Source organism: Cervus canadensis, chromosome 29 (genome assembly GCF_019320065.1).
Source record: "Cervus canadensis isolate Bull #8, Minnesota chromosome 29, ASM1932006v1, whole genome shotgun sequence".
Taxonomy (NCBI): domain Eukaryota; kingdom Metazoa; phylum Chordata; class Mammalia; order Artiodactyla; family Cervidae; genus Cervus; species Cervus canadensis.
Window position 1 is genome coordinate 18,947,253 of NC_057414.1, and position 24,243 is coordinate 18,971,495.

Below are 24,243 nucleotides of genomic sequence, written 5' to 3' on the forward strand. Positions count from 1 at the left end.
TATTCTAAAATTTGGAAGAAATAAAATCACTGATCTAAGTTATAGAAAACTAAGCATAACATCTTCAAATTTGGATAGCACCTTTAACATCCTCCACTTGGATTCTCCCATCAACCCAGCACCTCCCACAGGTATTCATGCCCTTTTTATTTTAATTTCAAATTCCCTAGTATTGTTATTCTTGCTGATAAGTCATAGTCAGAATTATTCTTCAAAATACTTGGGAGGTAAGTAAAGATACTGTTTTACAGTTGAGCCTGAGAAGAAAGAGATGCTATCTTCAGATTCAAAATTAACATTTACTGTTGTGAATTTCAGGCTACAAGACTGATCATAAACAGAGAAAGTGGAAATCAAAAACTAAATATTTTGATACACCTTATTTGGCTCAGGTAGAAAAAATATTGTTCATAAAATACTTTTTCTGGGTAGCAAATATAGCTTGAGAGTGGCTGTGGCTAACTTATATTTGCATGTCATATAACACACATAAGAGGCATCTTATAGATCATTGTTCTGTGCTTAGTCACTCAGCCGTGTCCGACTCTCTGCAACTCCATGGACTGTAGCCCACCAGTCTGCTCTGTCCATGAGGATTCTCCAGGCAAGAATACTGAAGTAGGTTGCCATGCCCTCCTCCAGGGGATTTTCCCAATCCAGGTATGGAACCCAGGTCTCCCTCATTACAGGCAGATTCTTTACCATTTGAGCCACCAGGGAAGCCCAAGAATACAGGTGAAAGTGAAAGTCACTCAGTTGTGTCCGACTCTTTGCTACCCCTGGAGTGGGTAGCTTATCCCTTCTCCAGGGCATCTTCCTGACCCACGAATCAAACTGGGGTCTCTTGAATTGCAAGCAGATTCTTTACCAGTGCAGATTATTGGATAATGTTAAAGAAAGAAAGATACAGATAAATATATACCACTGTAGAAGCATTTCTATGAAGATTTTAAGATGTTAAAAATTCAAAGATATTCGATTTTTATGGCGACCTACGTGTGATAAACCTGTTTTAAATAGTCAAAGGAATGATAAAAAATAATAATAAAAAGCAAATTCAAGAAACCAGCTACTTCTTGAATGGGAGACAGAAAAAGCAGAGATCTGACTGAGGGGCCTCCTAGAAGAATATTATTTCTTACCTTAGACAAGTTTAGTTTCAACAGAGATGGTAAGGGAGTCCTGAATTCACCGCCTACCCAAAACACTCTGTATCACTGATTCTGTTCACAGTGCCAACTGTCTCGCTGTATCTCACTGTGCCCACTGTTCCCTGAACCCACAGCAGGCAAGGAGCAAGCTAAGAGGCTGGAAGAAAATGCCAGGAGCCCTAGGAACTGCAGATGGGTTTATTCTCCCCTGGCTGGCGCAGCAGCAGAAGCACCAGACATTACAATAAGCACGCACAACCCTTCAGGGCTTTAGCAGGTGAAGCTTTTATGGTATACCACACAAAGCAGCCCGTGACCAAGCAAGTACCTCCTCACCAGGCGTAAGTGATCTCAGCTGTTACATAATCCGCAAAGTCATCGTTTACAGACCATGGGGTGAGAGGGCTGGACCAGAGCACCTGACTGGCGCCATCTTGTTAATTTCCCCACATACTCCAAACTTACAGTTACATATCCCACAACTTTCTGTGAAAGCAAACAAAAAACACTTAAAAACTGGCTCAGCAACACCTTGCACAGAGCAACGGAGAGCAGGCCCGCTTGGAAGAACATGGAAAAGGCCAAGATCTCACCAGAAATCCCACCCCTGGCTGGACATCCACGGTCCCACAGTAGGGACAGGACACAACATCGGAGCTTCTCCCTGAGGACGGAAGGGTTTAAACACAGCACATCCGACAACCCAGCTTTTAAGGTCTACATCTGAGAAAGAGGCCCTCCAAAATATTGGCTTTCGAAAGCCACTGGAACTTGTGCCCACAAGACCCACACACCTGTCGCAATCTGAGAAGATTCTGACCTCCTCCTGCGCGAGGACTCACCCTCACGGGCCCAGCGTGGAAGCACCAGATTAGGGTGAGCCCAGGCTTTGTGTGCCTGAGACTCCTTCGCCTGCCGTGGAGTGTCGGCCTGAAGGCAGGAGACTTATTTAACACCCACCTGTGGGCCCACTGGGATGACGTCAGCAGGACAGCCTGACGGCCATCTTTGCGTGCTTCCAGGGTGTCAATAGCTCCCCAAGGCGGCTTATACGCATGTGCGGCGTTCGGTTTTCCGCCTGGTGCCTGGTTTTTCCCTTTGGCGGCGGGTCTTGTCTGGTCCCCAGTTTTACGTCTTGTGCCCTGTTTTTGCGGCTGCCACTAGGGGACAATGCTTCATCTCCTGGCACAGGTGGTGGTCCGGCAGGAATGTCTATATCCATGTACTCTAAAAGCTGCTGTCTCCTGGGTCGGGCTTCCAACTGCCCTGAATCAAGACTGAGATCTTCCCTTCTGGGACACCAGCACATCTTCACACGGCTCTCAACTACTGAGCCACACTAAAAATTAAATAGGCTGCTTGGACAATTGCAAAGATATGAGAGACAACCTGTGAACAAGGTTGAAGGAGACGATTTATCGCCTACATGAAGCCTCTCCCTTTAAGACTGGAAGAGGTGGGCAGTCTTACCAGATGTGAAGAATGACACAGAATCAAGCAAAATGAAGAAACAAAGGAGCGTGCTCTAAACAACAGCAGCAAAAAGGTAAAAACCTCAGGAAAAAACCTTAAAGTTAGTGTACTCGCAAGTGTTTATATTACTATTATGCACACCAGTTATGTGTAACTTATTTTATATATTCGTTACTTTACATAGCCAAGTGTTATATGCGTAATTTGCTTTATATATATATACACACACACACTGTATTACTTTATATAATTCAAATATTTCATAATTTAATTTAGCAAGCAAATATAGAAAATTGAAACAGTATCTTAAAAGCATCTTTGCATCTATTAGAAGATAATTTAATGATGCACACTTTTGCTTAGGAAATTTCCAACCTTGGGACTTAAAAATATAGATCTGATTCAATGCTTGTTTATTAATTTTACTAACAGTTTTGTGTCATAAGATTTAAAAGAAGTTTAATTCCTAAATGTAGGAGACTTTCGTCTGTGTAATGATGAAAGACTATATAGGAAAGCACAATAATGTACCTTATTAAAAAAAATCAACTTTTTTATGTTCTTCTAATACTTTCTACTCCACAAAACAATTATTTTTATAATTTTCCTTAATGCAAATCTATAAAGCTATAATTAGAAATTAAAGAAAAGAAAGTAAGCCACCTCTCTGACAATAAATTTTTCTGAATAATTCAGTCACTGCATTTTTAAAAAGAGAAGCTTGAATCATGTCAATGTCAAAGACCACCACAATATTGTAAAGAAATTATCCTCCCATTAAAATAAATTAATTAAAATTAAAAAAGATTAGTGACCAGCCCACATTCAATACTCTGTTAGTCTAAAAGCTAGAATGGTATAAAGTTCCAAATTTTTCTTAATATATTTTTGTATAAACATACTCAGCATGCCATGAAATAAACCACTGTTTATTATCAAGCTGGGAAAGAAAAGAGAGAGAAGCTTGGTCTAATAGATATCATCCATCTCTAACGTTTTGTGATCTAAGCTGAAAAGCTTCAAGTTTGATGTTTAGCCTCTGACTCTTCATTCTTATATGGTGTTCTAAGAAACATTCATCAAAATGTATTTTGCTCTCCAGAATGAAGCCAAAGGTATGGAAAGCATATTTGTCGCCAAATAGCTTCAGAGGACACGAAACATATTGAGGCAAATGTCTTCTTAAGTCCATTAGCTGGAGAAATGAAATAGTCAGAGAACTACAAGAACAGAGGTCCTCCTCACGATTCATGTCTGTTTGCCCTCTTCACCTTGTTAGTCTGGTATTTTTGACAACTTCTAAGCCTATGAGTTATCCCTATAGAAGCCAGTGCATTTCAAGTGTTCTTTGCTTTTGAGTAACATGAGACACCGTTTAGTGAGAGAAAGAAATCATTGTAGGCATTTCTAAATGATAATAAGTTCATAATACAGAAGTGTATGCTGTGTTTTACACAAGAGAGTGTGTATGTGTGTGTCTGTGTGTCTGTCAGCAGCAACGATGCAGGTGTGGAAAAACCTTTTTATTTCACATCACGTTAGCAGGTTTATACCAATGTAAAAGATATAGATGATGCACAATATAACGGGCAGTCTCATGAGCTCTTCTCCTGTGAGCTGTTTTCCTAAGTTTCAAATCTAATACAAATAAGGAAATAGCCCTTACTAAGAACATTATACTCTCAAGTGTTGCTTGGCACTTTCACATGTGTGATCATATTTAATCTTTACAACTCCCAACAATCAGTTGATTTTATTACCAGGAAAAATAGGTTAGGACTTGGCAGCATAAGTAACTTTCGTTAAGGTCACAACAGATAGTGACAAAGAAGACTCTTGAACTCAAGTCTAAGTCAAAACTACCCACTTTCTCACTGATTCTGGGAACAAAGAATAACTTTAATCCTCTGAGCAGGGTCCTTTCCACATTTTTATTTAGTCCCTATGTGGCATTTAGATGTTTAGAACTTTAATGTAAATCCAAAATTAGTAGAATAAGTTTTATTGAAACTACAAAATCTGTAAGCTGCAGTTTATACTCTTTTAGCCTTAATGTGCTTATACTGCATTTCTAACAAGTTGTTATTACTGATTTGAAAATTTGTTAATATTCCTATTTGGGCTGAAAAATTATTCATGACAAAAAGACATATGCTTGAAGGTATAGAGCTCACCTTTATCAGCCTATCAGACCAGGGTGACTTAATCCAGCTTTAATAATTGTAATAACCCTGGCTTTGACACTGAAACTAGGAGTGAAAAGAAGATTTAATTATTGTATCTAATTATCTAATTATGCTTTTTATTGTTTCTCTGCTCCCTTCATTAGACTCTTAGCTTCTTGAGAACAGAGTTAAAGTCCTTTTCTCTCCTTTTATCCCCAGGACTTGGCACATCACATGGCTCATATTAAATGTTTGATACTTGTTTAATTAGTATTGCTTGAATGTTTCTGTGCATTAACTTTATTGAAGGAAAGTGATGTTATTTAATGATAAAGATTAGTGTTATGAAACATTATTAATAATGTCAATTCTATATAATGTATATAGCATTAATATATTAAAAATTAGTAGCCAGTGAAAGCATTAAGTGATAATTTAATTTGTCCCAGTATAAGTTTTCTGTGTAGCATTTTCAGCTGTCACTTCCCTGATTTGATGAGTAATTTGGATAGGCTCTAGAACCTTTGCTGTCGTCATTCAGTCCCTAAGGCATGTCTGACTGTGACCCTGTGGATTGCACCATGCCAGGCTTCCCTGTGCCTCACTGTCTCCTGGAGTTTGCTCAAACTCATGTCCATTGAGTCAGTGATGTAACCAATTTTTGGTAAGACACCAATCTAGATATCATGGTGAAGATATTCATTTAGGTACAATTGATACTTAAATCAGTAGACTTTTGAGTAAAGTAGATTACTTTCCATTATGTGAACCTCATGCAATCAGGTGAAAGTTTTTAGAAAAGATTAAAGTCATTGAGAAAAAAGAAATTCAGCCTACATACTGCCTTTAGATTCAGGTTACAACACTGCCTCTTCCCTGGGTTTCTAGCCTGCCTGGCTGCCTTGCAGATTTCAAATTTGCCAGTCTCTACAATTCTGTGAGACAATGCCTTTAAAAATACATCCATATCTCTCTCTATTGGTATCTATATCCATATCTGTATCTATGTCTGTATCTATTTAGACACCCATATGCACACATCCTATTTATTTTTTTTTTTCCTGGAGAATCATGACTTCTATACCTGCTATATGGGCAATATTTTATCAGCCTTATTCTTAGTCATTTCTTTGACCTTTACTTAAGAGAGTAACAGTAACTCTTTTCAGTCCTCTCCCTTTTTTCTTTCTTATGTCTGGCGTCCTGAGAAGAAAACATCTATCTGTAATTGTTTCAAAGTAGAGCAGGTATTATGAAACATGCTGGTTTCTCTATAACAACCTATTAGAAATAAGACAATCCTAGGACTTTAAGACCAGTTCTCTATCTCACTAGTTGCATAGCTTGAGTGAATTAAGCTAGTTCAATTATTTTTGAGACAGGGTTTTTATAATCATCAAAAGTAATACAAAAGAAGTAAGGTCCTTAGCATGAAGTGAAAAAAAAATAATAGTATTATTGGCTTTTTCATCCAGTCATGAAAATAAAATGTCAGTGAAAGATTTCCTTATGTTTTATTACTACTGCTACACTTATATTCCCTACAATTGATTGCTGCTGACATTGCAGGGCCATTTTACATTGGTGTTTTTTAAATTCCCTTCTTAAAGATAGAATAAGGTTGATGAGTCAAGTTCAAAATAGTTTTCTGGAACAGATAATATGACAAAAGAGTAAAAGGTTACAAACAAGAGTCTAGTGTGTAGGAATTGTTTTGGTCCAACCTAGTCTATTAGCACAGATAATTACAAACTATGTACCATGGATGTTGACTGAGGACTTTTTGTACTGTGACAAATTCTGTTTTAAATGTCTGATCTAGAGCCTTCAGTTTTATGAGATATCCCAGCAAATAGGCAGCACTTTCTATGGTGTAGTCAGAATAGTTTTCAGCTGAATCCCTCTTTTTTTCTTTAACATTTATCACCGTGGATTGCATCTCCATAGTCTCTTGGGGCAGAGTGGCTCAAACAAGCACGGTTTACATCTGCCTTTGACTCATCTGTCTTTACATGCAGTTTTCACTCCTTCACTTGCCATGATTCAAAATCCTGCAGAAAAATGCGCTGGTATGATTCATCTCCTTCATGTGGATGTCTCAGCTCCACTGCTGTTGCAGTCATACCCACCTTATATAATGCTCATGACAGCACGCTCAGTACAATGAAAGGAAATAGAACTAAAGACATTCATCACGGATACTAAAGGGTTCCACCTTTATGACTGAATAGTACAGTTTATGCCTTAGTCACAATAAATATAACCTGCTTACTGAAATCTGAATTATAGCCCTGAACTTTGGATTTTAAAGCTGAGACTTTTGCAAGATGTTGCTTCTCTATACCTTGATAAAAATCCATGGTACCACACCCACTGTTGACTCCGTATCCAAATGATATTTAACACTTTCTTTGTTACTCAAAGAATAAAGATTTTGTTTACCATTCATTTTTATAGAGAGGATGGGTCACACAGTGAGATGAAAGGAGATCGTCTCAGAATATTCTTAAAGAAAAAAAAAATTCCTTTCTTGGTAAAAATGGAAAGCTATTTAATCCCTGCTCCCTTCTTTCCTATTTGGGATGCTCTCCTGTGAGAATGTAATGGTGGGAGATATAGCTGAAATATTGGGACCATGAAGAAAGATATTGACAGCCTTCTTTGGACATCATGGAAAAAATGTGATGCCTCTGAGTTATTCATGATATTGCTAAGTGACTGCACCAAGGCTTGTACTTTCTAATGCAGATTTCTCATTGAGTGACATAGCATTTATTTTGTTAGATCTGTTTTAGTTGAAGATCGTGTTTCTTGCAGATGAAGAATTTTCATTGGTAAGTATAGGATCTAGTTCCCTTCTTGTTCTTTGGAGAGGGTTGAGACTTTGACTGGTAGATTGATATCTGGAAGCAACTTAGGGGAGACAGAGATGGGTCAGGAGGAGGAAAAACTCTGAGGTCCAAATAGAAAAAAAATATGTAATTTTAAATCATTTTAATCTCAATACTTATAAACAAAGGAAAAACGGCGTTTTATGTATAGTCCAAGAGGTACATTTGTGTCTTACTATAAGAGACAAACCAAATAGTTTCAGAGAATCTCCAGAAAGAGGAATAGATACCAAAGCAAGGTCAAGTAAGGAAGTTAAATAAATCCAGTGAAAAGCTAGGATGCCCTAGGCTGGTAGTAATTGGATTTCTTTCTACCACCGAAGGAGTTAGTGAGTCTACTGTGATTAAGAGAGATGTGTGAATTCTTGTTTCTAAAATCCCAGGACCCTTTTAATTCCTCTTTGACTCTTATTACATATATTCTCTTGAGTAAAGAAGAGGGGGGACACTGGCATCAGAGAGCTTCAGGGATGTAATTCCCTGGTGTCTTTTTAAAAATCATCAGAAACATCAGCCTACTTGTCCAGCGAATGAGGTGCTAAGAAAATAACGTATGACAGTTCCTTATACTGCACTTAATAAAATCAAATTAAAAAGCCTTGACTTACTGAGAATCTTCTATGAACTTGGTCCTGGAACTGTTAAATCTCTCAGCAATAAGAATGCCATATTGTATAAAGATTTTTATATAATCCACATACACTTAAAGCAAAGGATAGTCTTTTCCTTGAGCTACCTTATTCCTTTGAAAGTGATCTTATGCATTTCAAATTCTGTAGTTATTTCTCTAACATAATATGAAATAAACATACATTGTTTTTCTCCAGAGTGTAGTCATCAATAAGATTCTAGATTATAGAAATCCTCACTTAGAGTGAAATATTATTTATCCCTGCGTCATTTGTCAAGCCCTGTTGGAATTTATGAATAGATTCATCATCTGCTGCATCAATCCGGGTTATTAGTTCAAGCAACAGAAAACAAGTCTAGCTAATAGAAGCAGAAAATGTATTCAGAAGTTACCAGACAGCTCTTTGGTAACCAATATTATAAATTATGGTGCAGTGCTTCCCTGGCACAAACACTAGCATTGTTTCCCCTGGGAAAGGACACAGGAGCTTATTCCATCTGCCTTTGGAAAGGTCACCCCTGATGCTTCTGCAATCTGCTTTAACTCACGCCAGCCTCAGCAGAAGAGCTTCTGGACAGTCCTCAATACTTTGCATCACCAGCATATTACTCAAGTTGGAGCTGAATGCCTGTGATTAGAGTACCCAGGGTTATGCCAATTAGTCTTATTGCTGGAGAGGTCAGGAGATTAAATATCTAGCATTTTATATTTTTGATAGAGGACTTTGTTTCATGAGGAAGAGTATTCCTAAATGCGGGAAAGAAATTCAGAGTCTCAGTTGCCAAATGAATGGCAAACATAGCAGCTAATCACTTTTCCCCCTTTACTACTGATTGTCTGCTTCGGTTATAATTTTCTGTCTTCTGTGAGAAAAGTAATATTTGAATATAATTGATTCACTATCAGTGAGAAAATATATTCAGAGGGTGATTAACTTGTCGAGTAAATGATACAGTCTTGCTTCCAACCCTTGGAAGACTTCAAAACTCATCTCATTTCTCTGATTGCCTTCTGTGGTCAAGGATACATATTTAAGATTTTTGATTGTGATTATGGCAACAAAATATGCTATACTTAAAAGTTTAAGTAGAGTATACAGCAAATGAGTGATGCATCTGTGTCCTGATTTTGTTGACCTCAACCTGAACCTGGATGAGGCAAGTGGGTATTGAACTCATATCCCTGTCCTCTGGATGGTTTCACAGCACCTTTCCAGCAGAACTCAAGCCAGAACTTCACATGAAACTGACATTAATGGTTTGAGTCAAATGAATAGCCTGTTGTTGTAGGATAAACTGTGTTCAGACCTGGGACTAAAGCAGCGATGACGTTCACAAAGGGTACTCCTGCAGTAAGACAGGGAAATCTGTTAGGCTAATTAATGTCAGTGAGAGGTGGAGAAGCTTATGTGGCAAATAGGAGGACCGTATCTGGGAGCCCATGTGCGAGAGTGTGCAGAGATTTCCTACCATAACCGAGTCATAGAGAGACTCTTGTGTTTCTAGTTACAGCATAGCACTCCATTCTCTCTGCTGTTACAAGAAAAATATCCTCTCCTCTTCCCTTAAGATTTTTTAACTGTGATACTGGCTTGGCTACATCCATTGCAGAGGTCAGTGCAAAATGGAAATGTAAGCCTCCTTGTTCACAAGGCAGCAAAACTATGCTGTTAATGTTACTAAAATATGATATGTTTTCCTTTCTTCAGTATCTACTCTCTTTCTCTACCTGTCATGGTGGTTTTTGATTATTAGATGGGTACTTGCTAAGTTGCTTCAATTGTGTCTGACTCTTGGCGACACTGTGGACTATAGCCCACCAGGCTCCTCTGTGCATGGGATTCTCCAGGCAAGAATACTGGAGTGAGTTGCCATGCCCTCCTGCCGGGGACCTTCTCTACCCAGAGATCAAACCTACGTCTCTTATGTCTCCTGCATTGGCCGGAGGATTCTTTACCACTAACGCCACCTGGGAAACCCAATATTAGTTAATAGTATTCTAACTAAAGAACAAAATAAACTTTATTAACATAAATTTTACTATTAATCTTTGCACTGTACAATGTTAGTGTTAAAATGTTTTATATTTATTTAGATTTTTAAATGCTTTAGTTATAATTTTAAATGTTTTAATGTTAAAATATTAAGGGCTTTAAATAAGAACCTTATTTTTTAAGCTCCCCTGTTGGCTCAGCTGGTAAAGAAGCTGCCTGCAATATGGGAGATCTGGGTTCGATCCCTGAGTTGGGAAGATGCCCTGAAGAAGGGAACAGCTACCCACTCCAGTATCCTGGCCTGGAGAATTCCACGGACTGTATAATCCATGGGCTCTCGAGTCAGACACTACTGAGGAACTTTCACTTTTTATTTTTTTAATGTTTTAAAAATTATTTTTTAAAAGTTTTAAATAACACTGAACTCTTGCATAATCACTGAAACTGCACAGTTTGTGTTTCAGAGCTCCTGGTGGCCTATGTGTTTTGTTCTTATCGTAGCAGCAGAAATGCACACACTTTACCCAGGTCTTATTCATCCTGTTGACACAGGCAAGTCCTACCAATACTCTCTACCTTCAGCTTAAGCAAAGGACTGAGAGGAAAACAAAGTACAGGTTGCCCTGTTTCCCCCTTGTTTTCTTTCTGTCGTCTTCTCCAGATCACTGATTGGCTAGTCAGGAAAAAGAGATGAGTAGGAAAGAGTATGACCTGGTTACTTGGTTATTCATGCTTCTGAGAACACCACTGCTTTCTTTCTGGATTTGAAGCAAGTAGTAGATATAACATGCTGACCTTGTCGTGACTTTGAGTATCACGAAACTCATGGGTCTCCCATGACCCTGTGTGCTCAGAGCATCATGAGTGATGTACACAAATGGTGGCAGCAAGGGAGCAAGGCCAGGGTCACACGTAGTGTGCACGACTGCGCTGTCCTCGAGCAAGTTCCATTGTTCACCAGACTTTAGGCAGAAGAAGAGACGCTCACAGACAGCTGTATTAAGAATCTAAGGGTGTCTCCATGAGGCCACCCTGAACTCTCTGTAGGAGACTCCCGAGGCAGCGTTTTCTGTGTCTATGTTGTTGCACTGAAATGTCAGGCATCGTTGTCCCTCTCTCTCCCCCTCACCCCTCCCTTGTTCTCACTTTCCTTATCCTTTGTCCATTTTCCTGGTACTTCACCATCCTGGCCTAAGTTTGAAAATTGAAAAAGTGCAGCAGAAAATAATTAGAAGTCTTGGGTGCTCTGAAATCACACTCTTCCCTCACATCCACTTCCAATTTTGGCCAAAGCTTATATGGCGTATACAACTAAAATCATTTCTTATTTGGGAATGTCTCTGTGCCATGCCGCGCTTAGACATTCAGTCGTGTCTGACTCTTTGTGACCTCATGAGCTGTAGCCCGCCAGGCTCCTCTGTCTCTGGGGCTTCTCCAGGCAAGAATACTGGAGTGGGTTGCCATGCCCTCCTCCAGATCTTCCCAACCCAGGGATTGAACCCAGGTCTCCCACATTGCAGGCAGGCTCTTTACCATCTGAGCCAACAGGGAAGCCCTGAATATCTCTGTAGTACCCCTTATTAAGAAACCCTCAGAGAATGTCACCCCTGGGATTCCATATATGCTCTGACATGCTGCAAATCTGTAAAAGGCAAGGAATCCCATTCCCCCTGGCTGCCTCCTCCGTTCCTCTCCATCGGTCCGCCGGCTGCAGTATTGCACGAGTGCTGTGTGTGTAGAGTTTACATGCCGGGACATTGTCTGTAAGTCTCTTGGTCCAAATTTCACTCATCTCACAGATGCTTACTATAAAATTTCCACCCCTGTAAACGACACATTCTTCTGTAACATAAACATATTCAGACTAGAAGATAACTTACTTTACAGATCTATAAAGCATCTATGAACTTGGATGTTTTGAAAGGCCATGGAAATACCATGCTTCATATGAAGTGTGTTCCTGTGAAGTTCTATGCAAATCAAAATGTTATAAATCAGATTTTAAGGGAATTCAAAGAATGTGATATTTAAATAAATATAGTGAGTTTATTTATAAAAGAATAATTGTTCTCTAATATGTGTTCTTTGGGCATTTATAATTTTTATTTATGTAAATTTTCCTGTACGTATGTTTAGATAAGCAAATCATTTTATTTATACCATTTGTATCTTTTTCTCTGCCTTGAGTATCTGTAACAAAGCTATGAGGGCCTCCCAGGTGGTTCAGTGGTAAAGAATCTACCTGCCAGTGCTGGAGTGAAAAGTTTAAGTGTTAGCCGCTCAATCCTGTCCAATTCTTTATGACCTCTTGAACTGTAGCCCACCAGGCTCCTCTCTCCATGGAACTCTTCAACCAAGAATATTGAAGGGTAGCCATTCCCTTCTCCAGGGGATCATCCCAGCCCAGAGATAGAGCCCGAGTGTCCTGCATTGCAGGCAGAATCCTTACCGTTTGGGCCACCAGGAAAGCCAGAGGAATGGGTTAAATCCCTGGGTTGGAAAGATCCCCTGAAGAAGGAAATGGCAACCCACTCCAGTGAAAAATCCCATGAACAGAGGAGCCTGGTAGGCTGTAGTGTATGGGGGCTTAAAGAAGTCTGGCAGGATTTAGCAACTAAATAACAACAATGTATGTTGAAGTGAGATATTCCAATAGAAAATGGAGCACCATTCATAAACTTTTACAACACCACACAGGGTGATTGTGATATTATTAAATGAGACAGAAATAAAAGGTATGTTGTAAAGAAAAATCTTTTTACTTAGAAACTTTTATTTTCTCCTGGATGATATCACAGGTTTCAAAAATGTGCAGATAAATTCTGGGCACCTATTTCAGAGCATTGTTGTGCATTTCTAAAACTGTGTATGCATTTGGAAGTAGATATTTAAAATTATGCAGAAGGCTTCAGTCTGACTGCAGCACTTAGTTTGACTGCCTAATTATAAGTAGGTCCAGATGCCAACCTTTGCTCAAGAATGACATTGTTTTCCACACTGCATCATTCATTTTTTTGCTATGATTTCCTAGGCAAATGTAAGCAGCTAAGGAAAGCTGTGTTTTGTTTTGCTTTGTTTTTCATTTCAAATCTAACCAAATGTACAGATATTTTTTTTCATTCTCACTCCTGCAATTAAAATGTCAAAATTCAGGTCTGAAACTTTGCACATCACATCTATTTATTTGTATCATGAAAGAGACATTCTTTTTAAAAATAATGCAGAAGCAAGTTTTGTATTTTATTAACATGCTTTAATATTTTAGGTTGGAATTTTTGGATGTTTTGCTGAGAATTATTTTATATTATAATTTACAAATACTTGAGTGCTATTCTGTGCTTATTAACATTGCTTGGAGGTTTGTTTGTTCCTAGAGATGAAGAATAGATACCTTTCACATTAAAATACTATAAGATTTATATTAATAACTGAATAGTGATGGTGATAAATAATATTGGTAGTGATATTTGTGCACATTGTGTGTGTGTTTGTATAGAAGTCAGTGTCTACATTTTCCATTCTCAAGCTTTCTATTATTAAAAATTGACTCCCATTAGCTGTATAGCCTAAAAATATCTGGAGCGACATTTACACAACCTCTTGTATTATAGCTAGTTTCTAATTTTCCTGGTTTTGATTCTGAAATGGCACAGATTATTAATATGGCACTGATTTATTAAAGTTTTACTTTCAGAGAGAAATGAACATTACTACATTTAAATGTCACTAGGTCTTAGAAATATTCAAATGTGAGAAAAATCTTTAGATCAAAGAAATTCAATATGTATTTATATCCTCAAGTATATAATGAGCTCCTTTAGGGCAGAAATTGATCATTTTAATTTCCTTTCATTATTTTCAGATGGTGAAAAAAATAGACAAATCATTATTAATCAAAGAAATGTGACCTGTGTTTCTAAAGCAGGTAGTTTTGCTTTGTTTTTTGATGGCTTTTAGTTTCTTTTTTTCTTTCAATTTTTCAATTTTATTTTTTGATCTCTCCATGTGGCGTATGGGAACTTACTTCCCTGGCCAGGGATCAAACCTGCGTCACCTGCACTGGCAGCGCAGAGTCTTAACCACCAGGAAGTCAGGCCCGCCAGGGAAGTCCTTAGCTTTATTTTTAAAGTCTGGATATTTTTAGTTTATGTAATCGTGGTGTGTGAAAATTATTGATTGCATCTAAAGGGCTAACTAGTGCAATATAAAATAAGTTACAAGGATATATCATAGAAGAGAGAATATAGTTAATATTTTGGCCAGTATTTTAAATAACCAGAAATGGAATGTAATCTTTAAAAAATTATGCATTATTTATTGTATGCCTGTAACGTACAGAATATCGTATGTCAGTTCTGCATCAGCACCGGGAGCTCGGGCACACTCACTGTTGCACACCTGAAGCTGGACACAGCACTGAGAGGAAGGCTGTTCTAACTGTGGGCCTCGGTCACCACTGGAGCCTGGCGTGGACGCCTGCGCTGACAGCACCAGCAGGTTCCAGGGCATGGGACTCAGGGCTAACCACATGCGTGAGACATGTCTGCAGCAGTAAGCGGACGCTCCTGTGGGGTGTATTGTCATTAGCTATGTCAGTCAGTCTTTGCTTTGACAGCAGCTGGGATTTGTATAGCACAACGGCTTGTTCTGAAGTAACAGACTTCAAGTGGTAGAAGGAGTTTTAGAATCCTGTAGGAGCAAGGGATATACTGGAATTCTGAATTCACACTGGTTCTTTGGTGCTTCTTTCTGGATGTATCTAGGGAAAAATGTGTTAGGTGGAAGGCTTGACAGTGGAGATAACGAGCATGAGTGGTGCAAGTGTTACAGTTGAGAATGTTAGAGGACATTTGTTGTTCATTGTTGTTCAGTTGCTAAGTTGTGTCCAACTCTTTGAGACTCCATGAACTGCAGCACACCAGGCTTCCCTGTCCTTCAGTACCTCCTGGAGTTTACTCAAACTCATGTCCATTGAGTCAGTGATGCCGTCCAACCATCTCGTCTTCTGTCACCTCTTTCTCCTCTAGCCCTCAATTTTCCCCAGCATCAAGGTCTTTTCCAGTGAGTCGGCTCTTCATGCCAGGTGGCCAAAGCATTGGAGCTTCAGCTTCAGCATCAGTCCCTCCGATGAATATTCAGGTTGTTTTCATTTAGAATTGACTGGTTTGATCTCTTTGCTATCCAAGGGACTCTCAAGAACCTTCTCCAGAGGACAGTTATTCACAGCTTAAACTGTAAATCAGGATACACCAGGCTTTATATGTTAATGTACTTAATTTTCACAATAATATTAAAAAATGTAAAGAAATGTTGTCATTATGCTACATTATAAATGAGAAGTCTTTGAATTAGAAAAGTTAAGTAGCTTCCCCAACATGAATCAGGCTCATCTGATTCTAAATTCTAGACTTTTGAGTCCCATGCTTTACTATTTACAACGATCATTGTTCTCCCTCCTGAAGGAGATGGAGGGGATGTTTTTGTTGTTGTTCAGTCTCTCAGTAGTGTGCAACTCTGCAACCCCATGGGCTGCAGCACATCAGGCTTACCTGTCCTTCACTTTCTCCCAGACTTTGCTGAAACTCATATCCATTGAGTCGGTGATGGCCATCCAACAGTCTCCTCCTCCGTCGTTCCCTTATATTTGAGAATTATTTCTACTGCTTTCATCAGTGCTATTTTGGATGTCTTGTCTTCCTAACTTTTTCCTTAACTTGCCACAAGGGGGCATTCTTAGAATTCTGAGGACAGGTGGAAAAAAATGAACAGTGGAAAGAAATCCTTGATTTCCCCCTAGACTCAAAAGTGTGAAAACTCCTAGATTCTCAAAGTGTATAACCCAAACCAGCATATTATTAGATTGCTCACCACTCTACTGTATCAAATCTCCAGGTATGGAGTCCAGTAATATAGGAGTGTATTAACAGCCCTTTCAGGTGATCCTCATTCATGGCAAAAATTTAGAACCAGTGATCTCTTGGTTTTCTTATAGCAAATATGTGCTTTTATTCATTAATATTACATAGTTTTTCTTTAATCTCCCTACTCTCTGAGAGCCACTACTTTAAAATTGAATATCATTTTCAAACTGAGGATTATGACCTGTAAGTGTACACATTATCAATTTATGGACCTGTAGGGAAAATATATAAGAGAATATCAAAGTATGTTACACTTTGTAAGAGAAAAGTCCCTTTGTGAAATTCTGTCTTTACATAGATCATGATGTGTGTCTTCCTGTGGACCATGGTCAAAAAGCTACTGAGTGGTTTGAAAACAAAATGAGATACACACTCTTTTTTTAAAATGTATTTTACTGAAGTATAGTTGATTTACAATGTTGTGTTAATTTCTGCTGTAAAGGAAAGTGATCCAGTTATACACATATTAATATATACATTATTTTCATATATTTTTTCCCATTATGGTCTGTCACAGAATATTTAATATAATGCCCTTTGGTAATAAGTAAGACCTTATTATTTATCTATTCAGTGTATAATATTTTGCATTTGCTAATCCCAGACTCCCTGTTCATCCCCCCTTCCCTCCCCTCCCCCTTGGGGACAGCAAGTCTGCCCCATGAGTCTGTTTCTATTTCATCAATAAGTTCATTTGTATATTTCTTTTGTCTTTTCTTTCACATTTTTAAGTTGTTGTCTTTCTTTAAAATTGTATTTATTTGTATTTATTTATTGATTTTTGGCTGCGTTGGGCCTGCATTGCTGCATGGGCTTTTCTTTAGTTGCAGGAAGTGGGGACTACTCTCTAGTTGCAGTATGCAGTCTTCTAACAGTGGTGACTTCTCCTGTTACAAAGCATTGGCTCCAGGGCACGTGGGCTTCAGTAGTTGTGGCTCCTGGGTCCCAGAGCACAGGCTCAATAGGTGTGGTACACGGGCTTAGTTGCTCCGTGGCATGTGTGATCTTCCCAGATCAGGGATCAAACCCATGTCTCCTGCATTGGCAGACAAATTCTTTACCATTGAGCCACTGGGGAAGTCCCTGTCCTTCTCTTCCTGCCTTAACTTCACTTAGTATGATAATCTCTAGTTCCATCCATGTTGCGGCAAATGGCATTATCTCGTTTATTTTCATGACTGAGTAGTACCCTCATATGTGTGTGTATGCACCTCTCTGTATGGATAGCAGTTCAGTTCTGTTCAGTCACTCACTCATGTCCACCTCCTTGCAACCCCATGAACCACAGCACACCAGGCTTCCCTGTCCATCACCAACTCCTGGAGTTTACTCAAACTCATGTCCATTGAGTCAGTGAGGCCATCGAACCAGATCATCCTCCATCGTCCTCTTCTCCTCCTGCCCTCAGTCTTTCCCGGCATTAAGGTCTTTTCGAGTGAGTCAGCTCTTCACATCAGGGGGCCAAAGTATTGAAGTTTCAGCTTCAACATCAGTCTGTCCAATGAATATTAAGGGCTGATTTCCTTTAGGATGAACTGATTGGAAATCCTTGCAGTCCAAGGGACTCTCAAGAGTCTTCTCTAACACCACAGTTCAAAAGCATCGATTCTTCAGCTCTCAGCTTTCTTTATAGTCCAACTCTCACATCCAAACATGACCACTGGAAAACCATAGCTTTGACTAGATGGACATTTGTTGGCAAAGTAATGTCTCTGCTTTTTAATATGCTGTCTAGGTTGGTCATAACTTTCCTTCCAAAGAGCAAGCATCTTTTAATTTCATGGCTGCAGTCATCAACTGCAGTGATTTTGGAGCCCCCCAAAATAAATTCCGTCACTGTTTCCACTGTTTCCCCATCTATTCGCCATGAAGTGATGGGACTGGATGTCATGATTTTAGTTTTCTGAATGTTGAGTTTTAAGCCAACTTTTTCACTCTCCTCTTTCACTTTCATCAAGAGGCTCTTTAGTTCTTCTTCACTTTCTGCCATAAGGGTGGTGTCATCTGCATATCTGAGGTTATTGATATTTCTCCTGGCAGTCATGATTCCAGCTTGTGCTTCATCCAGCCTAGCATTTCTCATGATGTGCTCTGCATATAAGTTAAACAAGCAGGGTGATAATGTACAGCCTTGACATACTCCTTTCCCAATTTGGAATCAGTCTGTTGGTCCATGAACAGTTCTGTTGCTTCTTGACCTGCATACAGATGTCTCAGGAGGCAGGTCAGGTGATCTGGTATTCCCATCTCTTTAAGTATGTCCACAGTTTGTTGTGATACACACAGTCAAAGGCTGTGGCATAGTCAATAAAGCAAAAGTAGATGTCTTTCTGGAGCTCTCTTGTTTTTTTGATGATCTAGTGGATGTTGGCAATTTGATCTTTGTTTCCTCTGTCTTTTCTAAATCCAGCTTGCCTATCTGGAAGGTCATGGTTCACGTACTTTTGAAGACTGGCTTGGAGAATTTTGAGCATTACTTTGCTAGGATGTGAGATGAGTGCAATTGTGCAACCCCGCCATAGAGCCTCCAGAACTTACACAGGACTGGGAAACAGACTCTTGGAGGGCACAAACAAAACCTTTCGTGTATGTGTATAAGCTTCCCCAATGACTCAGCAGGTAAAAACTGCCTGCAATGCAAGAGATACAAGAGAAGCAAGTTCGATACCTGGGTCAGGAGCATCCCTTGGAGAAGGAAATGGCAACCCACTCCAGATTCTGGCCTGAAAAGTTCCATGGACAGAGAAGCCTGGTGGCTACAGACTAAAGGATTTCAAAGAGTTGAGTACAACTGAGCAAATAAGCATGTGCACGCGTACACACACACACACACACACACACACACACACACACACACACACACACACACGACATATTTTCTGTCCAGTTATCTGCTGATGAACATTTTGGTTGCTTCCTTGTCTTGGCTATTGTAAACAGTGCTGCTATTAACATTGAGGTGCATATATCTTTTCAAATTAGAGTTTCCTCTGGATGTATGTCCAGGACTAGAATTTCTGGTCTCAGGAAACTCTGTGTTTAGTTTTTTGAAGAACCTTCATGTTCTCTGTAGTCGTTGCACCAGTTTACATTCCTGCCAACAGTGTAGGAAGATTCCCTTTTCTCCATACCCCCTCCAGAATTTGTTATTTGTAGACTTTTTAAAGATGGCCATCCTAACAGGTGTGAGATGGTAAAAATGAGATACACTGTTGATAATATATCACCATGACAGTGCCTGAGCCGAGAAGGATGAAGTGAACATAGGAGGAATGTCCATCTTAGAAGGTTAGAATACGGAGAAGGAACTTTGTCATGGAATTCAGTACTGTAGTGAGGGTGTATACTGCTTAAAAAGCAAAGCCAAACAGATAAACATACAAACATCGCTAAGAATTCTGTAGCCTAGAATGATATTTCCTGTGCAGTCTAGTAGGAGATAACTAATTTACTTTGATCTTAAGAGAAATATTTATTCCCAAACTATTTTAATCTAGGATTATTAAATATACCCCACTAATAAAAAATCTGAGTGTGTAAATATCTTCCTGCTGGAAAATGCTTCCTGCATTAGGAATTCAGGTAACCCCATCATTAAGAAGGCATATTTTCCATTACATGCAGCAACATATGGAATCCTGGCTTATTTGTCTCTCTAAGTTTAGTTTGGGGAACTCTGCTACCAGGAGGTAAATGCATCTAGAGAATAAAAGCATCATAGTCTCTGGAGAGGAGAAGCCCACTGAGACCCTATTTCAGAGTAATCCGGAATGATTCTGCTTTTTTAACTGGTTTTTCTCTTCCTCAACTTGGCCACTGATAATTTGGGTGTAAGGTCCCTGAGCTAAATGCAGTAAGGCAGGCTTATATAAGACAAGTTTAGATTTGTTTTTCATTAAGAGGCTAATAGGATCAGAAGAAAAGACATATATTTTAATAAAAGTCACAGAAAAACAAATCAGAGTCACAGAAACATCATGGAAATGAAATTTCCACCATCTGTGCACACACAGTATTTAGCAGTGCCTTACCTGGGTGGGAAAAAAGTTATCTGATCCTTATATTCTCAGATCAATATGCACAATGATGTTGCCATCAGAGAAACCAATAAGGTCCACAGCAAAGCCCCCAAAAACACACTTTGCATCTTATATGTGAAGTCTCTAACATTCAGATAAATATCATATTATTGAATACTGACTCCAATATTTGCTAGTGGAGTAAGTTCAGGGGAAACCATCACTTGTCCTTTTAACCTTCAATTTCTTTTTCAACAAAATACAGATAGGGAGGAACTGAGAATAATAACTGAAGAGTGTAAAAATGTATAAGGATTACATGAAATATATAGAAAACACTTGGAACCGTGCTTGAAATATAGTAAGTGTTTATAAAAGATGCCTACCATTATTTTTTTCAATCAGTAGTCATTGCAATGAAAATTTGACCACAGCCAGAAAACCCGCTTTCCCTAAACTATTTCATTCATTTTTTTCAAACATCTACCATGTACCAACCCTAGGCAGTGGGTGCTGAAATGAATAAAATATGCTTTCTACTTTTCAGAAGCTCATTTTCTACCAAAGGACCTGCAAACTAGTAACTATAAGCAATATGATGGAAACTCTGATATGCCACATAAAAATGTTAAAGGAAACACAGCTGGAAAGCTTGAAGTAAAAGTCCCAGAGAGAAGCAGCATCTTCGTCAGGGTCCAGGGGCACACACGGGATTGGAGACACAAGTTCCAAGATTCCACCTTTCTTCTCTTCAACTCATGATTTCTTGGCTTCTGTTAGCAACAACCCGGGGCTCCTGAGAAAGACAGAAGCAGCGTGAAAACCTTAATTCAGTGTTTACAGCAGCAGTTATAAAAATGTGGTTCATGGAGCCCTAGGGTGTCTTTAAAAATCTTTTAATAGGTTCGTCAGCAAAAACTATTTTCTTAGTAATACTGAGATATTTTTGTCCTTTTTTCCTGTGCTCATATTTTCCCTGAAGATGCAAAAACAGGAATGGATGAACTGTTGGTGCTACAGCCTGAGTCAGCGTAGTGGCCCCAAAGTCTATTAATAGCCATGATATTCTTCACTTAAATTGCTCTGAAGAAGTAAAATTATTACATTAAATCTTAACTCCTTTTTATATTTGGGGCAATTAAACCAGAAGTATACATAAAATACATATATTTCAAGTAAGAGTATGATAGTTGCCTCAAGAAAAAGCACATACTTGCTTGTTTGAGTTACAAGCTAAGTCAACCACCTTTTTGTAAAAAAATACAATACAGTTTTCAGTTGAAATGAACTAAAAACAGATAACCATGTTTAGACTTTGATGTTCAGACATTGTTTTTTTCAAATTGTTGTGAAGGGAATGTATCACTTCTAAATTTGGTAGAGCAGACTCCTAAAGGAATGTAAGATAATGTTTTAAAGGAAGTTTGAGGTCAGGTTGCAAAATATTAAGGAGTTCAAGCAGTGTTCAGTAGAAAATGTGAAAGGAAAAAAAACCACTAAAACTTATGAGCAGGGAAGATCAAACTGACATTCTGGAGTAGCAGTGGTTTGCTCAGTGGATTGGTGTTGAGAGCTTGGGTCATGAACCAGGAAGCGACTGCTGCCAACCAGGTGCAGGAAGGTGAAGGTGTGGGGGAGACACGTGGTAGAATGTGGTAGAGTGAAGGCACAATCTGACAGTACGAGGTTAGCCACCAGGGCATGCTGCTAGTTTCTGTTCCATTTTAGTTTCTAACTTGAGAATAATTGTCAATTCTTACATATTGATAAAACAAAGATAATTGAGATTCATGTTTAACAAGTTATAATTCAACCCACTATCGTTGTCCATGTTCTGTTGTGCTTGAACTGTTTGTATTTTTATTTTTTCTCTTTGGTGCTACTTCTTGTGTGATGTTAGAACATTCAGGTGGCCATGACATAAAGGAGCATCTGTGTACTAGATAAACACAAGAGACTAGACAAACACAAAAGACACTCCCAAAACAGAACTAGGTCTGCAGCAGAAAACAGATGATACATTTGAGTTAATAGTTCAAGACTTTTTACTTATACAATAACTATACCAAAATTTGGTGGCAGGACTGGATGAAGCACAAGCTGGAATCAAGTTTGAGAGGAGAAATATCAATAACCTCAGATATGCAGATGACACCACCCTTATGGCAGAAAGCAAAGAAGAGCTAAAGAGCCTCTTGATGGAAGTGCAAGAGGAGAGTGAAAAAAATGGCTGAAAATTCAACATTCAAAAGACGAAGATCATGGCATTGGGTCCCATCACTTCATGGCAAATAGATGGGGAAACAATGGAAACAATGACAGACTTTAATTTTGGGGGCTCCAAAATAATTGCAGATGGTGACTGCAGCCATGAAATTAAAAGACACTTGCTCCTTGGAAGAAAAGCTGTGAACAAGCTTGACAGCATATTAAAAAGCAGAGACATTACTTTGCCAACAAAGGTCCATCTAGTCAAAGCTATGGTTTTTGCAGTAGTCACATATGGATGTGAGAGTTGGACTATAAAGAAAGCTGAGGCTCTCTACACCTACCCGTTCAGCAGACAACTGCATCTTTGGTGATGTGCCAGCTGCATCCCTCAGACAAGATGGTGAAAGTTGGAGTGAATGGATTTGGCCTGTTTGGGTGCCTGGCCACCAGGGCTGCTTTTAACTCTGGCAAAGTGGACATCGTTGCCATCGATGACCCCCTTCATTGACCTTCACTACATGGTCTACATGTTCCAGTATGATTCCACCCATGGCAAGTTCCACGGCACAGTCAAGGCAGAGAACGGGAAGCTCGTCATTGTTGGAAAGGCCATCACCATCTTCCAGGAGCAAGATCCCGTCATCATCAAGTGGGGTGATGCTGGTGCTGAGTATGTGATGGAGTCCACTGGTGTCTTCACTACCATGGAGAAGACTAGGGCTCACTTGAAAGGTGGCACCAAGAGGGTCATCATCTCTGCACCTTCTGCCGATGCCCCCACGTTTGTGATGGGCATGAACCACGAGAAGTATGACAACTCCCTGAAGATTGTCAGCAATGCCTCCTGCACCACCAACTGCTTGGCCACCCTGGCAAAAGTCATCCAGGACCACTTCGGCATCGTGGAGGGACTCATGACCACCATCCACGTCATCACTGCCACCCAGAAGACCATCGATGGCTCCTCCGGGAAGCTATGGTATGATGGCCAAGGGGCTGCCCAGAACATCATCCCTGCTTCTACTGACACTGCCAAGGCCATGGGCAAGGTCATCCCTGAGTTCAACGGGAAGCTCCCCTGCATGGCCTTCCATCCCCATCCCCAAGGTGTCCATTGTGGATCTGACCTGCCACCTAGAGAGACTTGCCAAGTATGATGAAATCAAGAAGCTGGTGAAGCAGGTATTGGAGGGCCCCTCAAGGGCATTCTAGGCTACATTGAGGACCGGGTTGTCTCCTGAGACATCAACAGCAATACTCACTCTTTACCTTTGATACTGGGGCTGGTGTTGCCCTCAGTGACCCCTTTGTTAAGCTCATTTCCTGGTACGACAATGAATTAGGTTACAGCAACAGAGTGGTGGACCTCATGGTGCACATGGCCTCCACGGAGTGAGGTCCCTGGACCCCCAGACCCAGCAAGAACACAAGAGGAAGAGAGAATACTCAGCTGCTGGGGAGTCCTTGCCCCACCTCGATTCTTCACCACACTGAGAATCTCCTGACCTCCACAAACAGTTTCCATCCCCAAGGCCCTGAGGAAGGGGAGGGGCTTAGGGAACCTGCCTTGTTGTGTACCATCAATAAAGTACCCTATATCCCCCAATAAAGAAAGCTGAGAGCCAAAGAATTGAGAGCCAAAGAGTCCGTTGGACTGCGAGGAGATCCAATCAGTTCATCATAAAGGAAATCAGTCCTGAATATTCATTGGAAGGACTGATGCTGAAACTCTAATATATTGGCCACCTGATGGGAAGAACTGACTCTTAGAAAAGATCCTGATGCTGG

The 24,243-nt window shown here is 39.6% G+C and overlaps 1 pseudogene; it reads left to right on the forward strand.

Moving 5' to 3' along the window:
* Positions 1-22,852: 22,852 nt before the first annotated feature.
* Positions 22,853-23,889, forward strand: LOC122431098 (annotated as a pseudogene).
* Positions 23,890-24,243: the final 354 nt, after the last annotated feature.